The sequence below is a fragment of the Electrophorus electricus genome, chromosome 2 (genome assembly GCF_041902795.1).
Source record: "Electrophorus electricus isolate QZ-2024a chromosome 2, ASM4190279v1, whole genome shotgun sequence".
NCBI lineage: Eukaryota > Metazoa > Chordata > Actinopteri > Gymnotiformes > Gymnotidae > Electrophorus > Electrophorus electricus.
Window position 1 is genome coordinate 7,048,062 of NC_137498.1, and position 16,158 is coordinate 7,064,219.

The 16,158-nt window shown below is 39.5% G+C and overlaps 1 long non-coding RNA gene across 1 annotated transcript; it reads left to right on the plus strand.

Moving 5' to 3' along the window:
- The first annotated feature begins 3,468 nt into the window (after positions 1-3,468).
- LOC145660019 (uncharacterized) lies at positions 3,469-14,512 on the plus strand. The gene is made up of 3 exons (XR_014126236.1): positions 3,469-3,489; positions 8,645-8,962; positions 14,326-14,512. It is a non-coding gene; the product is annotated as an uncharacterized LOC145660019 (long non-coding RNA).
- The last annotated feature ends 1,646 nt before the right edge of the window (positions 14,513-16,158 follow it).

A 16,158-nucleotide genomic window follows, 5' to 3' on the forward strand; every position in this document is an offset into this window, starting at 1 on the left:
TAAATCTAATCATATTATGTTCTTAATGACAATCAGAACACATTCTTGCTGATATGTTGTTGAGACGATGGTGAAATAAACGCAGTACAACTGACGTTTCTTGAAATGCTGATTAATCAAAATCAATAGAAAACAACTGTACTTCAAATATATATTAAACCATAATGTTAGTTTTGAGAAGCAGGCAAGATGGGAGTCGCATGCCGCTAGAAATGTATGGCTTTACTGAGCAGAGTAAACACTGCAGGCAACAGCCTACAGTGATCACGTAAAGCTCATCATATTATTCCTAGAGAGTAACATTCTGTCCCTCAAAGGCAATGAAACAAGAAAACGTTGGTTTGTGGGATTGAATTTTGCATCCTAATGGGGAGAAGACAATTCAAGCCAGTTTTTAAACTATGCCTTTCAGGCACCAAAAAGGAGGAAATGCTGGATGGATCCAGAAGTCCCCTTGCTGTATGGTTTCTGTAGTGTAGTGGTTATCATGTTTGTTTTACAGGCAGAAAGTACCTAGTTCAATACCAGGCTGAAACACTTTTCTTGGTAAATGTGTAACTGCTGTCCTTACAGTTGAATGGAGGGCTGTTCTTCACAGAGCAAAGTCAGGCTCCTTAACAAATCGCCAAACTGATTAATTAAAACTCGTAGCATAATGTCTATGCTAATTCAAGACTTTCAAACATTAGTACAGGAAGTATAAACTTTAGTGAGTGTGTCCTTATTTTGTTTCCTAAAAAGGTTTATGCTAATTAGCTCAATTTTAAAAGTTACTTTCATCAAGTCTATGGCAAAGAAAAAATCCTTGCAAGGCAATGTCAAGCATACAGAATTTGTGCAATAGGTTATGCTCTAAATGCCAATGAGAGAACTACAGAGATAAAGTAAAACTCTTCATATTATGCCCAGTTAGCAACAGTCTGTTTCTCGAAGGGTAAGAAACAAGAGAACTTTGGTGGGGTTGTCTGAATTTTGCATCCTAATGCTTGAGAAGTCAGACTGCTTAGCCAGATTTAAAACTATGATTTTCAAGCCCCAAAAATGAGCAAATGCTGGAAAGCAGCATTTTTTTCTGCAACTTTGAATCAGATATTTCTGAAAAATTAGAATTGTAAACCATTTAAATTTTAAGTACATCTGCTCGTAAAACCCATTTTAGGCTATCCAACATACCCACGAAATTTGCATAAAATGGCAGCTATTTGTGAACAGAGAGAGTAATGGTATTTACTAACCGTCAAAATGATTTATTGCTTGATTTGATTGGTTGATTTGACAGCTGTCAATCATCCTCGTCGTCCGAGTCATCTTAGAAAAGAAAGTTGATCCAATTATTCTAGTATAAATGCGATTAATAAACATGCTTTTAAAAATATACTTACGTGGAGATGGTGGCCTACAGGTTAGTGTGGTTGAACAGCGTGAATATGCCTAGAATTATTTAGACGTATGTTATAAGCCACAGTGACCTCTGTATACGTTTCTGTAAACGTTGCCGGTTGTAAGAGGTGAAATATTTGTGAGCTCCGCCAGAAGGCTCGATGAATAGTGGATGACAGTAGAGGGATTCACCCCCTCTGCCTGTGTGACAAATTAACGCACTGCATAAACTTTTAGACATAAAGCGATCTTTTAACATATGGTAGACGCACTCTAGAAAAGATTACCTTGTAACAACTCATTCAATATATGAACTGTTTCATCAGCTTGTTTCCTTATATCTGCAAATAAAAGTAACAAAAATGTAAACAAAACAAATACATACAATTAAAATTTATAAAAGTTCACAAATAAGAAATTACCTTGGTCGGCAATTCTCTCCATAGAGTCAAGGAAGTCGTGAACGTCGGAAACTATGGAAATACATAGAACAGACTTATAGACCATGAGTAGAAAAGATCACCATAATGATATCCTTTATACCAAAACCGCATTTATGTCAGGTCATGTACTGGTTAATTTAAGTAAATAGATTCACCCACTTCGAAGCTAAAGTTTTTTCTATTTAGCTAGCCCTGAGAATAAGAATAGCCGTCGATCAAAAGAGTTTTAGTCGATCAAAATGTTTCACGTACTCTATGGCATAGCGGTCATATTACATATTGACCATTAATCATCAGAATAAAGACATTGACAATATCCTTTCCTAGATAGCTCGCAAAAGAATACTTACGATAGCTTGTAGATAATACGCATTGATTGTTAAAATGTATGTTTTATCTAGATCTGAAATTAATTACGACGCTAAGCCCCACTGAGTTAAATCATACAACGCACGATAAAGTATTTCATCCATTAGCTAAATAAATAGCTAAATACACGTCAGCCTTTTTAGTAACTTATACGAATATAAGGTATAGCATGAATTAGTTAAGCATTACTGAATTGCTTACCTGTTGTGAACTAAAGGATTGAAATACCGAAAACACGGCTTTAAGAAAAAGTCGGTGGGGATAGAAATGGTTTTCGGATAGAAGTTGTAAATTACGTCCCTCCCCCAACACCGCTCTCAGTTGTGGAATGCACTGAAAGTGGTAAGAGTACAACGTGTGATAACGGACAAAAACCTTGTGTGATAAAACTTATAGAGTAACCACAATGGTTAGAGATCAGACAAAATAAATTAATTAAAACTTTGTGATGTTTTCTGAAAAGTTTGCTTATTGCCTTGTTTGAGTACATCTGGCAAATAAGATGTGAAGAGGTGTGGGAGGTGTGTGTGTGTGAGAGAGAGAGAGAGAGAGAGAGAGAGAGAGAGAGAGAGAGAGAGAGAGAGAGAGAGAGAGAGAGAGAGAGAGAGAGAGAGAGAGAGAGAGAGAGAGAGAGAGAGAGAGAGAGAGAGAGAGAGAGAGAGAGAGAGAGAGAGAGAGAGAGTCAATGACCTCTGACTGCAGAGTGTGTGTCAGAGAGGACACTGAACAGATAGAGAAAGTGGAGACAAACTGGTGTAGTATGAGACTAAAAAATTTTATTTTCTTTAATCACATTATTTCACTATTAAAGAATTATTTCAATGATTCCTACTCAAACATCTGGGGTACAACTAAATTTAAATGAGCGGGTACGAGGGTCTGGTTTTGTGGGAGGAGTTGCACGCTGCACGGGATTGGTCAGACCGGGTGGTTGGGTAGAAAGAAAAGGCGGCAAAATTGAGGAGTCAAATGAGGAGTGTATTTCTGACCCTGGGAGGAGGTTTTTTTTCCACCTTATATCATATTTTGTCATAAAGTTTTTCCTGCATGATGGTGGGCGGGGGGGGGTGAGGAGGTGTAACCTCTAGAGAATCAACCAATGGGAGGGAGTGGGAGGGGTGAATGGGTGGGTGAGAGAGAGAGAGAGAGAGAGAGAGAGAGAGAGAGAGAGAGAGAGAGAGAGAGAGAGAGAGAGAGAGAGAGACACACCCACACCCACCCCCACACCCCCACCCGAGATCCATACGCAAGTTTGAGTATGACTACATGACCGGCAGCGGACATTAAAGACTGGGTGGTACGTATTCGTTTAAGACTCGGAAGTTTTATTTACTTTAATCACTTGAATATTTCACAATTACATTTTAATTTTTTTTTTAAGTCAATAAAACTATTTTGAGGATCCCTCATTGTGTTTTAAATTATTTTCATATAATATTGTCACATCATAAATCATATAATAATAATAATAACAACAATAATTTATATATATATAAATGGAGGGTGAAAACAAATCAAGCAATAAATCATTTTTTTGAGTTTGTAAATTCCATTACTCTCTCTTAGGCTTTCTAGGTTTATATGGAGGCTCTGCAAGAATAGCAAAGTGTGATCAGTTATAAGTAATGAGGGTTCAGGGCTGTTATGTATTTTGTACATTTAGCTTTAGATTTTATACTACAGAACTGATGGATTTACAATTTGTACAAGCAGAAATGTTCAGTTTCCTGTGTGTCAGTTTGCTGTGTGTCAGTGGTGGTAATACAACAGCTTAGTCTGAGGCTACAGGGCTCTGTAGGTGCAGTGTTTCCTTTCTGAAGCAAGCAAATTGCCTTTTCTTTTAAATACAAATCAATAATTTTCTGTGAGAGAATCAAATAATTGCAGATATCAAAGAGGTGGGACTTAATACTGTGAATCATACACTACATGTCCAAAAAAAAAAAGGTCACCACCTGGATTTAACTAAGCAAATAGGTAAGAGCCTCCTATTGGATAATTACTGCATAGTTGATTATGTTTCAGCTGGAAACAAGTTATTTAACCCTAACTGATGCAGTGAGTACCTTCTCAGTTGTTAAACAACCATGTCGAAAGACACATCCTGTGGTCGTGGAAAAGATGTTAATCTGTTTCAGAAGTGTCAAATTATTGGCATACATCAAGCAGAGAGAACATCTAAGGAGATGCTGAAACTACTAGAATCAGGTTAAGAACTGGCCAATGCCTTATTAAAAAGTGGAAGGACAGCGGGGAAACATCATCTTCGAAGAAGGAATGTGGTCGGAAAGAAATCTTGAATGATCGTGCTCGGTGATCACTTAAACGTGTAGTGAAATCAAATCATAGAAAAACAACAGTAGAACTCATGGACATGTTTAATAGTGAAAGTAGGAGCATTTACACACGCACAATGTGAAGTGAACTCAAGGGATTGGGACTAAACAGCTGTGTAGCCTTAAGAAAACCACTTGTCAGTGAGGCTAACCGGCAAAAATGGCTTCAGTTTGCTAGGGAGCATAAATATTGGACTCTGGAGCAATGGAAGAAGGTCATTTGGTCTGATGAGTCTAGATTTACCCTGTTCCAGAGTGATGGGTGCATCAGGATAAGAAGAGAGGCGGCTGAAATGATGCATCCATCGTGCCTAGTGCCTACCGTACAAGCCTGTGGGGGCAGTGCTATGATCTGGGGTTGCTGCAGTTGGTCAGGTCTAGGTTCAACAACGTTATGTGCCCAAAGAATGAGGTCAGCTGACAATCTGAATATACTGAATGACCAGGTTATTCCATCAATGGATTTTTTTCTTCCCTGATGGCATGGGCATATTCCAAGATGACAATGCCAGGATTCATCAGGCTCAAATTGTAAAAGAGTGGTTCACCAGCATGAGACATCATTTTCACACATGGATTGGCCACCACAGAGTCCAGACCTGAACCCCATTGAGAATTTTTGGGATGTGCTGGAGAAGACTTTGCACAGTGGTCCAAATCTCCCATCATCAATACAAGATCTTGGGGAAAAATTGATGCAACTCTGGACAGAAATAAATGTTGTGACTTGCTTGTGGAAATGATGTCACAGCGAACACATGCCGTAATCAAAGCTAAAGGCAGCCCAATGAAATATTAGAGTGTGTGACCTTTTTTTTGGTCAGGCAGTTTATTTTCTCAATGATTCTTGAAACTTGGAGCTCAAACAACCAGAAATCTAAATGTCTTTATATGCCTCATGTCAGCCACAATTCCAGGGTGTTTATACTCTAATAGAAACACCTAGTATGTCCACAGTTAGAAAGTACAGCCTATCTGTGGCCATGAATATTTTGTGTTAGAGATCCACTATTTTATCACTGGTCAGTTTCTGACCACATGACCCAGGCACCTTGGACTAAATATGGGGAGATTAAAATAAAGCACAAACAGAATGTCATATTTTATTTCTGAGTGTTTCAGGTCTGTGATCTATTAGTGTTGCATCAGTGGGTTCAGATTCATATTTTAGATGAGAATAGCATTCCATATTTGTCTAGTTGACTGTATTTTTATTCATAGTACGATAGTCATTGGTACAGACCAATCACTAAGGGTAGTCAACATTTCATGCATACTATAAATATACAAGAGGTTGGTTTACCTGTTACTTGGAGTTTGACCTCTATAAGATGATGACTGCTGACACTACACCTGTACTGTCCCCTGTCCTCTTTAGTCAGACCAGATATGAATAGAGAGAAATTTCCTGGAGCAGCAACCAGCTGAATTCTATCAGTGTAACGGTTTGTCTGGTCAGTTGACTAGATGACTTTAGATTCTTTATAAAAATAAAATAAAAAAATTAAAAAACTCCATCTGACAGTCTTTGGCTCGGCCAGCGGTTCAGTTTAAGATCTTCATCAGTTTTATTAAAATATGAATGGATTATAAAAATCTTGTATTTGTATTTGCACATACTCATTCAAGGTTACCCAGCACTAAATCCTCCACTAGGTGGAGCTACTGAGAAAGAAATACAGGAGGGATACTGTGACGGTGGCATTTTGCGTCAGTGACAATGTGTATCCTTGTCAAACCTTCGCTGATTTATTACTTGTTTTTTAATGCCTTATCTTATTTTCACAAAACATTAAATGTATTACTGCACAAAATCACACCACCAATGAGCATTCATCTTTGACTTTTTGATATGAAGCATTATCTAGTGCTCGAGTCACCTGTTCTTGCACTGCTCTGTCACTGGGTTTTAACATCTTTTCCACGACCACAGGACGTGTCTTTCCACATGGTTGTTTAACAAATGAGAAGCTACTCACTGTCACGGTACGCTCGCCTCCCGCCACGTGCAGTGGGAGGACTTTCATTTGTGGCCACAATTAAAAGGATTTTTATGGTAGGCTCCACTGTAAGCCTCATTGTCAAGCATCCCAATAATAAGAGTTTTAGGGAGCAGTCCGAGGAAGAGGTTTTCTTGGGTGCACACACGACCCCCGGATGGTAAACTGAAGGTTTTCATACAAACTCTGTCGATGGGGTATTTGGCGGTGGCGCTTAAAAGAGCCAGTGCGTGACCTAATTTAACAGCTGGTGAAACGGACACTTTTTTCACAGAGAAGCCATGAGTATTTTTAGAACATAATCACCGGCTCCTTCTTTCATTAGACAAAACTCATCTTTACTCCTCACCATTTTAATTTTCATATCAACGCCGTTCAGTAAAAGTTTATCCTGAAAAAATATGTCAGAATGAATGTGTCCGATCAAGTCAAAGGTTTTACTTTCGGCGCTGAAAACGGCTCTGGTCCTGAGTCCAAGGTTATGCCCTATCGGGTCCGTAGCCTCCATGTCCTTCTGTGTCTCTGTAAAACAACCCGGCAGAAAACTGTTTCCAGAGTGTCCCTGCTATAATTCAAAAGACATTCAATGGCGGCTCGCTTGGTTGATGAAACGGTCACCCAACATAACATCCACTTGTGAAAACAGAGACGCTATAGGATAGTTTACCACGCCGACCTTAGCATCGTTAGAAATGTTACTCCCGTCGAGGTTTGTGATTTTACATCTTAGATGCAAAACGGTGTTATTCAAGCCCTGATAATCATCACCATTGCCTGCCACATAAAATTCGATCGGAGAATTGTCGGAAATGGCTGAAAGCAGTGGGATTTCTACGTATGTGTACTTTTTGATACTTGTTTGGGTGTAAGGTAATGTGAAAATGTCCAGCTCCTTCAGCGAGTACCGTGTGTGGGTATTGTACCTCGGTGAGTGCGACCTCCCATCCCCCCACCAACTCTATAGGCTTCAGAAATTTGGTTGTGTAGCACGAAATCTTATTATCGGGGTAAATGTCTTTGGAGGCGTTGCTCAGTAGAGTCACGTAGAATCCGCTCTCTTCCATGGTAATTGGATTATAATTTCATTTTGATTTAGCACCCCACCTTTTAACCTTTCACAATGTTAAGGACGTCCTCGGCCGGAATCCAGGAGTTAAATTTATTGGGCCACCCAACCCACCTCATCAAGCACATCTTTTATCGGTTCCTAGTTTTTTCAGATATATTTTTTTTCTATTTTAAAGGCTTTATCTTTTCCCACTAAAATATTTTGCAGCTCCTGTTCATAAAAGGTCCCATCTACATTTTCCCCATCGAAATTCCGTAATTTGATATGGGAGGGTCTTTCCTTAGACATTCAAAAACGGTAAAATATTCAAATATTCATCCGTAAAGTTCTGCTCGTACCCTTTCTCACAATGTCTTTTTAATCGTGAAATTCTGACGGTATCGCCGACTCTAAACTTTAATCTTTTTGTCCCGTCCCGGTAGCAAAGTGATTGACGTTATGTTTTTTCATTAATGTTTTGAAGCTTTTATTAAAAATTATTTCCCTTCATCAGGCTGAAGTTTTTTAGGAACTCTGCCTTCTTTTAGAATCGATACAAAGGCTTTGCTAACCTCGGCACCTGTTTTGTTTTTGATCACGCGTACCCAAGCATACTTGGAAAGTTAGCACGTTAGCCTAACTTTCATGTTCCCGTTATGTTGGTCATGTCCAGCAAATCGGCCTGCCATTGTTCATCTATGGTTTTTTTTTTACAATGACTCTGTTTCTTTTAAATTTTATACAGATTGGTTTATGTAGTGTGTATGCATCCTGAGCTGCTAACCAGTTTTTTATTTCCTTATCACCAACCCGTTTACCGCTTTCATCCACCACGGACCTTTGCAGACTCTCGACCCCTCCATAAGATCCCGGGTTAGAAGGAGTGTAGTAAATATTTTTCAGCAGATGTTTATAATATATAATAATAACCATTAAATTATGTCATATGTAATAATTATGTCATACATTATAATAATAGTTAAGCATGTCATATATAATAATAACCATTTGAGATTTACATGTGCAGCCATGTTTAATACTGAAGGCCTTTATCGTGTGTTTCTGCAGGCTGCATGTTGGTAGAGAAAAAGAAGACAGACTACATCACTGCATGCACAGGAGACTCAGTACTGCTGCCCTGCTCCTGTACTGACGGACACACCAAACCTGAGAGTTTCACCTGGAAGAAACACAACACAAACAGAAACTCATGGGATGTGATCTCCAGTGAGAGTGAACAGTACAGAAACAGAGTTCAGCTGGGTACTGCTCACTCTCCAGGAAATCTCTCTCTACACATATCACACCTGACTGAAGAGGATGAGGGAGTCTACAGGTGTTATTTTAACCAGTGGAAATATAAAAACATCAAACTCACCATTAAAGGTGAAACACTGTTTTTATCCAAATCCAACTGTAATAATGGTTGTATGAATAAATCCAGCTCTAGGGTTTTCTTAGATATACACTAGCAAAGTCTTGGTTGTCTGAGTTACTTGTAGACTTATTGTTAAGTCATGTTTGGCGTTACCAAATGGTAAAAATATCTTGTCCTGTGTAAGTAAGAGTTTCATTACTTTAACACACTTACTCTGTAAATTGTCGCCTAGGCAGGTTTCAGCTCATCATTCTGAAAACTGCACAGTGTGCAGATCATTAATGTAGGTGGACCAGCTGGATCAAAATCACTAATGTCTTTTATTTTAGATTTTTGATTTGAAAAGTAGGTAATGCTCTGCTATGACAAGTTGCAAATAGACATACACAAAAGTTTGATAGTCAACTCTGATGTCAAGTTGATATATGAAGTGACATATTTAGAGTTTTTGTTAATGTAATTATTTACCCCATCGTACTTACCTACAACCAAGGGCAGAGGTGAAGACAAAGGTTTAATGCACATAAAACTTAAAAAAATGATCTGCTTTCAAATTAAGCCTGTAAATACAATTTATATTATGAAGAGCATCCTCTTATGCAAAGCCTAGCATGTGTTATGTTCAAATGTGTAACTAGGTTCCTTAGTCCTAATATATCCTGCTTTCTCACAGCTTTTCCATTCAGTCAGCCTAACTTTGGGTTTAACCTACTAAATGTGTGGTGCAGAGACTGGATAATTTATGTAACCCACCTTTTCTGTCTACATTGCATTCTGGCAGTGTTAAGATCATGAGGAATGAGGCAGTATTGGATCTTTTACTGTGATGACACATAAACATGTATCAATCAACTGTGTGTGTGACAGGCTTGACCCCCCCAGTTCTGTTGATAAAAACCTTTTTTTTTTAAATTTGGAACTCCAAGTTGTAATATTGTATTTTATTGTAGGCGACTATTGTATTGTATTGTAATTGTTAACTTAGCACAACATTGTCCCATAACTAACATAAGTAGCCTAATGTAAAAATTAGATGGGTGATCATGAATGATCAAACATTAGAAACAGAATGTTAAAATATTCAAAACAACAAGCTGATTACAATAAACATTTAGACTTAACTGATGCTTCCATCCAAAGCAACTTACAACTATAACCAAGTACAACTTGAATAATTGAGTGCCTGGAGCCCAACAGTGGCTACTTAGCAGGGTGGGGTTTGAACCAACAACTTTCCAATTACATGTCAAGTACCTTAACCACCTATCTTATGTTACCTCCAAAATTACACAATATCAAGACCGCCCACAATCACCGGATTTTGCTCCACTCAGGCAAAAAAGGAGTGATGTGGCAGTTAGATGTGACAGACGCTTAAGTCTTCAAAAAGATGAGAATGGTGTAACGTTGAGCGGTAAGGAGGCGGACGCATGTGCTAAGAGGAGCGAGATTTAATAGGGGAAAATCCAAAATCAGGGTCATTAAAGCAGTCCAGGGTCACAGAGCTGACATGGAGAGTACTGGGAAACATTACAAAACAAAAACACACAAAGGCTAACTAGGGAAGCAGGCTAGGAACTAAAGCTAGGAAACACAAAGACACGGAGTACAAAGAAACAAGGATCAAACATTCAAACATTAATTCAAAACGAAACAAACAGTCAAACCTCTGAACAAACAAACAATAAACAACAACGACCAAGGCACACAGCAGGGTTTAAATACATGAACTTAGAAATGAGGGACAGGTGTACGCAATCACTGTGAGGACAAAATGAAACTATGGAACGGAACAAAACAAGACATGGAAAACACGGAACATGGAAGGGACTGATCATGACAAATGGGAATCTATATGGAATGGGAATCTAACTGGATCATCTCTACAAGTTTCCATTTCTGTTAAAATTGTTCCTACTCAGACCTTTGCCTGTATAGACACAATGGCAAACCCCTCACTAAACACAGACAAACTCAGGGAGGCGAGGTGGAAAAGTGAACAAAGACGAGCACTTCAATAATGTGATCAGTATCATGTGTTGGATGTGGTACTTGATCAATGGCTTGATATAAAGAAATCTAGTGCTTCCACACTGACGCTCTATCACAGAGTTATACATATATTGTCTGATCTTTCTTTGACTGGTAGACTGGCGTGGCATTAGAGATCAATCACCATTTTATTAGTAACAAAATAAAACACTCTATTTAAGGACCAGGCCAGAACACTTTCAACACAATGTCATTGTCAAAGCGTTCATTTATAACAGAGTCATATGGTTTTTATTTCAGCCTCCCAAGCCAGTGTCAAGAACAGGAAGGTACTACATGGTTTGAGGTGCTCACATCTGTTCAGTTTTCGTAGTAATCTCATGTACCGCAACCGCCCTCAGTCTGTGTTTGCAACTCCCTCATCACCAGTTTACTAGTGTTTCCTATGTCTCATCTTTGCTACACTATTTATTCTTTCTGGTTCCATTAATTCCCTGTCAAGTATAATCGCTGTTCTATCGCATGTACTGAGCAATTCCCTGGTGTGTTTATATCTGGCTATTACCCTGCCTGTTTCACTTTACAATTGTTGCTTAATCCGCTACAAATAAAACTCGGCTGTCCGCAAGCATCTGGCCTGTTCTAAGATGTCACACCTCACTTGGTAAGCAACATCTGATCATTAATGTTATATGCTGGACATGCCTGAAATACACTGAGCTACAAAGTCAGCAGTTATAAAGTTATATGATATTTCAACCAGTTCTGCCTCCACGGTCTGACGCTGTGACGGTATTGGTCATCAGCCCCGATTTTCCTCTGGGGGTATTGGGGTGGTTATAGTGGCAGTACTCATTCTCAGCCGACTCTGTCTCCTGGGGGGGTCTAGTTATGTTATTTTAACTGCAAACATATTTAAAACTTATGTAAAAAAAACAACAAAAAAAAAACCCCAACCTATAGTCCTTGAATGAAGTGTTATGTCAACTAACCAACTGACAGTATTGTGTTATAAAGAGACTGTATGACAGCTGTCTGACAGAATCAGCCTTTATTAATGTGTATTTAGTGTCACGGAACGCTCGCCTCCCGCGAGGCACGTGGTTTGGCCAGCCACGTGCAGTGGGAGGACTTTCATTTGTGGCCACGCCTACACACACCTGTACTTCGCTCCGTCTGTGTGTATTCAAACTCACGTCAGGGTGTGCGGCGTTGTTGATCATTGTCTATGTAACATGTTGATGTAACGTGTTAATGTTTCTTCGTCATTGTGAAAGCGTATGCGTGTTCATCGTGTTTGTTTAAATGTCACTCGTTTCATGTTCATGTTATCGTTTGTAATACGTGTGAGTGCCGCTGTCATTTATGTAATAAATGTTCGTATAACTATCATTGTTATAAGGATAGTCAATGTCATTAGAACAATGCTAAAATCATATAATATTAAAGTAAATATTTATTAATCTAACAAGCAAATGTGGTGGAGTCTGACAGTGGGGTGTGTTTCTACAGGTTGAGTATTGGAACACAACAGGGAGACAAAACACATCACTGCACACACAGGAGACTCAGTACTGCTACCCTACAGCTGCACAGACCTACACGCCAAACCTGTAAATTTCACCTGGAAGAAATACAACCCAAACAGTAAAACATGGGAAGTGATCTCCAGTGAGAGTGAACAGTACAGAAACAGAGTTCAGCTGGGTATTGTTCACTCTCCAGGAAATCTCTCTCTACTCATATCACACCTGACTGAGGAAGATGAGGGAGATTACGATTGTATGCATAAGGAATATGAACAACTATACATCAGACTTACTTTTAAAGGTAAGTAATTTAGATCTGTATTCTTAGTGCATTGATAATCTCATAAATAAACTTTAGCAAATTAGTGTTACATTATACCTGTAGCACCTGTTACACCTATAGAGCACTATTAGACTATCAAAGGCTATTATACTGGAGATAGGATGAATGCTACAAATCACTGGAGTAGTGTTTTCTCACTGATGTGGCTTGTTAGGTGTTTGTTTGCAAAAGCACAGCTAAAACAAGTCCAGGGTAAATATACATTTCATCCATTTTTATAGGGATGTATTTGTGGTTAAAGTGGTCTTGTACTTTAAAAATACTTGACTGGGATTTAAATTATCACTTAATCTTCTGGAAACAATCCATAATGTCACTGACCCTCATTTTGTCTTTCATGTTATTTCTAAAGTGCATAGTTGGACTATGACAGTATCAATAAACTGCCAGTGTAAAATTGTTTCCCAGCCACACTACATCTTATACACCCAAAGTGACAGAAATCTCCTGTTTTTGATTCATTGCTTAGTACTAGATGTGTTCAGTTGTCCAAATAACTATTTTATCTATTTTACCTCATAATGACATTTTTCTTAAAGAGTCATGCGTCCTAACTATGACCATCTACAAACAGTAAGTAGGAACTGTGTGAACTGAAACCTCAAACTACTGTGGTTGGGGAAATTCTATTTTGCACTGGCACTTTGATATTGTCATAGTCAGAACATATCAAAATTTATGAAAGATACAAATTTGATGTAAAATGTATTACTTCACAATACTTCACAAAATGACAGAAATCCACTGTTTTTGACTTAGCATCTTGTACTAGATGTGCTCCCAATTGTCCAAATACATATGTTTTACCTCAAAATTGTATTTTTTATTAACTTTCATAAGTCCAAAGTCATGTGTCCTAAGAAATTACCAGCATCAAACTATTTCTCAGTCACACTAGTATGACTAAAGGCTATACCCAAAATGACAGAAGTGATCTGTTTTTGAGTCATCTCACCCAGTATTAGATGTTTTACCTGAAAATGACATTTTTCTTCAAGTGTCCTGACTATGACACTGTCAATAAAGTGACAGTGCAAAACTGTATTTCCCAACCACAGAAGTCCAATTACAGGCTATATACCTAAATTGACAGCTTTTTGGTCAACATACAAAACAAATTTAAAATATATATTTTAAATACTTCTAATACTTCATTGGGAATTTTATTTTGACATAATTTGATTTGTTTTGTGGCCGTATCACAATGCTCAAGAGGGATAATTCCATTGCATTAGTGCTAACTCTATGATATAACACCATTACTTGGAAAGTCAACACTTCATTATAAAAATTAGTTTTTAAATAAACTTTTAAACATGCGCTGATGAGCTTGTTCACCTGCCCCCACTCAGGTGCAGTCACATGTCTACTAGTGTCATGAATGTAAACCACCCTGAATGTTCCTATACACATTTATAATGGGTCAGTACTGTAGCCAAACTTGCAAACACAAGTAGTACTAAAGCAGTACACCATCTTATGCTAACAAACACATCTCCCTCTCCAGGAATCTCAACAACAGAATTTACATCAAGATTTGATGGCAAAACAAGTGCAAAGGCTCCAGCTGACGCTTCCACTACTGACAGTGCAAAGACTCTGACTGACGGTAACATGCATTTACTGCATATCAACATGGTCTCCTAATATCTTAAAAAGCAATTAAAATGCATGCTGTGTAAAAACACAAACACTAACACGCACACAAATACACATAACATTTGTATAACGTTTGCCTTCAGATGTCCAAAACCCTGCACGTGGTCTATTATATATCCTCATGACTACTGCTGTGGGAGCTGTTCTCCTCCTGCTGCTGGGTCTCGTGGGGGTCTTGTACTGGAGATCCAAAGGTACACACACACACACACACACACACACACACACACGCACACAAGCACACAAGCACACACACATACACACTGTGACAGCACTGTTCTGTTCTCACAGCCCTAATCCATTCGATGCGGCTCATCAGCTGATTATCCAGTGAAGTGGAGCCCGTCAACACTGGGAAAACTCTACACCATGCAGTCTCCCAGAATGCACTCCCAGGCCTCGGGGACACGAGGCAGAACGCCAAGGGAAGTTAGCGCTCACGCTTCACCGCGATTTCGACATCTGTCTGGGAGCGGAGATGAGAGCTTCCGGCCAAGAAGGTAACAGTCCTTCCCTGGATTTTGTTCCGGCCGTATGGATTAGCTAATTATCTCAAGCCGCGTGTAGAATGAATTAGCGGAATCAACTGGACGACGCAGAACTGTGGACATCCTTCTGAACCTGAACTCCCCTGCCCCTCTGGCCGGGCAAAGAGGACTCTCATCGTCACCTTTGGAGTGGTCGGAAGGAGGGTGGGGCAACCCATGTATGCCTGACGTCTTCACGAAACCTCTCCCTCCCTGTCAGCGGAAACATTAGCAAACAAAAACCGACCAACCTGTCCACAACTGCTCGCTGTCGACACGTGAAACGCGTGGATGCCCCACCACGGCTGCTGCGCCGTGCTCGTCTGAGGATCAGACCAGAGATGCTGGCGGCATGCAGACAGGCAGGCTCACTCTCTCTCCGCCCCTGGTGTGCCCGCCTATCCACACGCCGCCGGGTTCACTTGCCACGGAGAACTGGCAGAACAAACGTTCCTCCTATCAGCACATCAAACGCACTTTAATCAGTGTGTAGCACTTCGCGCACACACGCACAAACACACACACCCAGAGTCTATATGGACTGTTATTTGGTAATAACATAAGATTACAGGCTGCAGGCTTTTTAAATAAAGGTAGGTGGTCTATCACTCTTTGAAATGAAACTAAATCCGTAACATTTCTCGGGCTTTTTGCTTGCAAGACAATGTGTTCAGTGAACTACAGTAGAATGACAACAAATCATAGGAACTAATCAAACCTGCCCAGTAGCACGTCTGCAGGAACTCTTGTGATATTTTGAAAGGTTCTGTGGTGGAAGTCCGTCTGCAAAATGACAGGAAATATGACCAATGAAATGGATGATTTTCACTAAGGGGCGGGCCTATAGCCCCAGTGACTACAAGTGAGACCGACACTGTGGCATTGTACCTAACTGACAAGTCTCCGAAGGCTACCCTTCGATGAAAATCTCACAATAATTCAGAGAGGCCATCCAACTCTGTCCGTATACCTTTAGCCAGGAAGGAAACGGTTATGTACACAGTTTCTGTCAGATGAGCGATGCCTGGCTAACTGCTAGCCTGCAGCAGACACGCCGCTTCTTATTTGTGTCCACTGTGGATGAATTCCCAGGACTGCTGAGATATATATTTTCTGAGATATATACAATAATGTGATGTCATGCGTAATTTTAT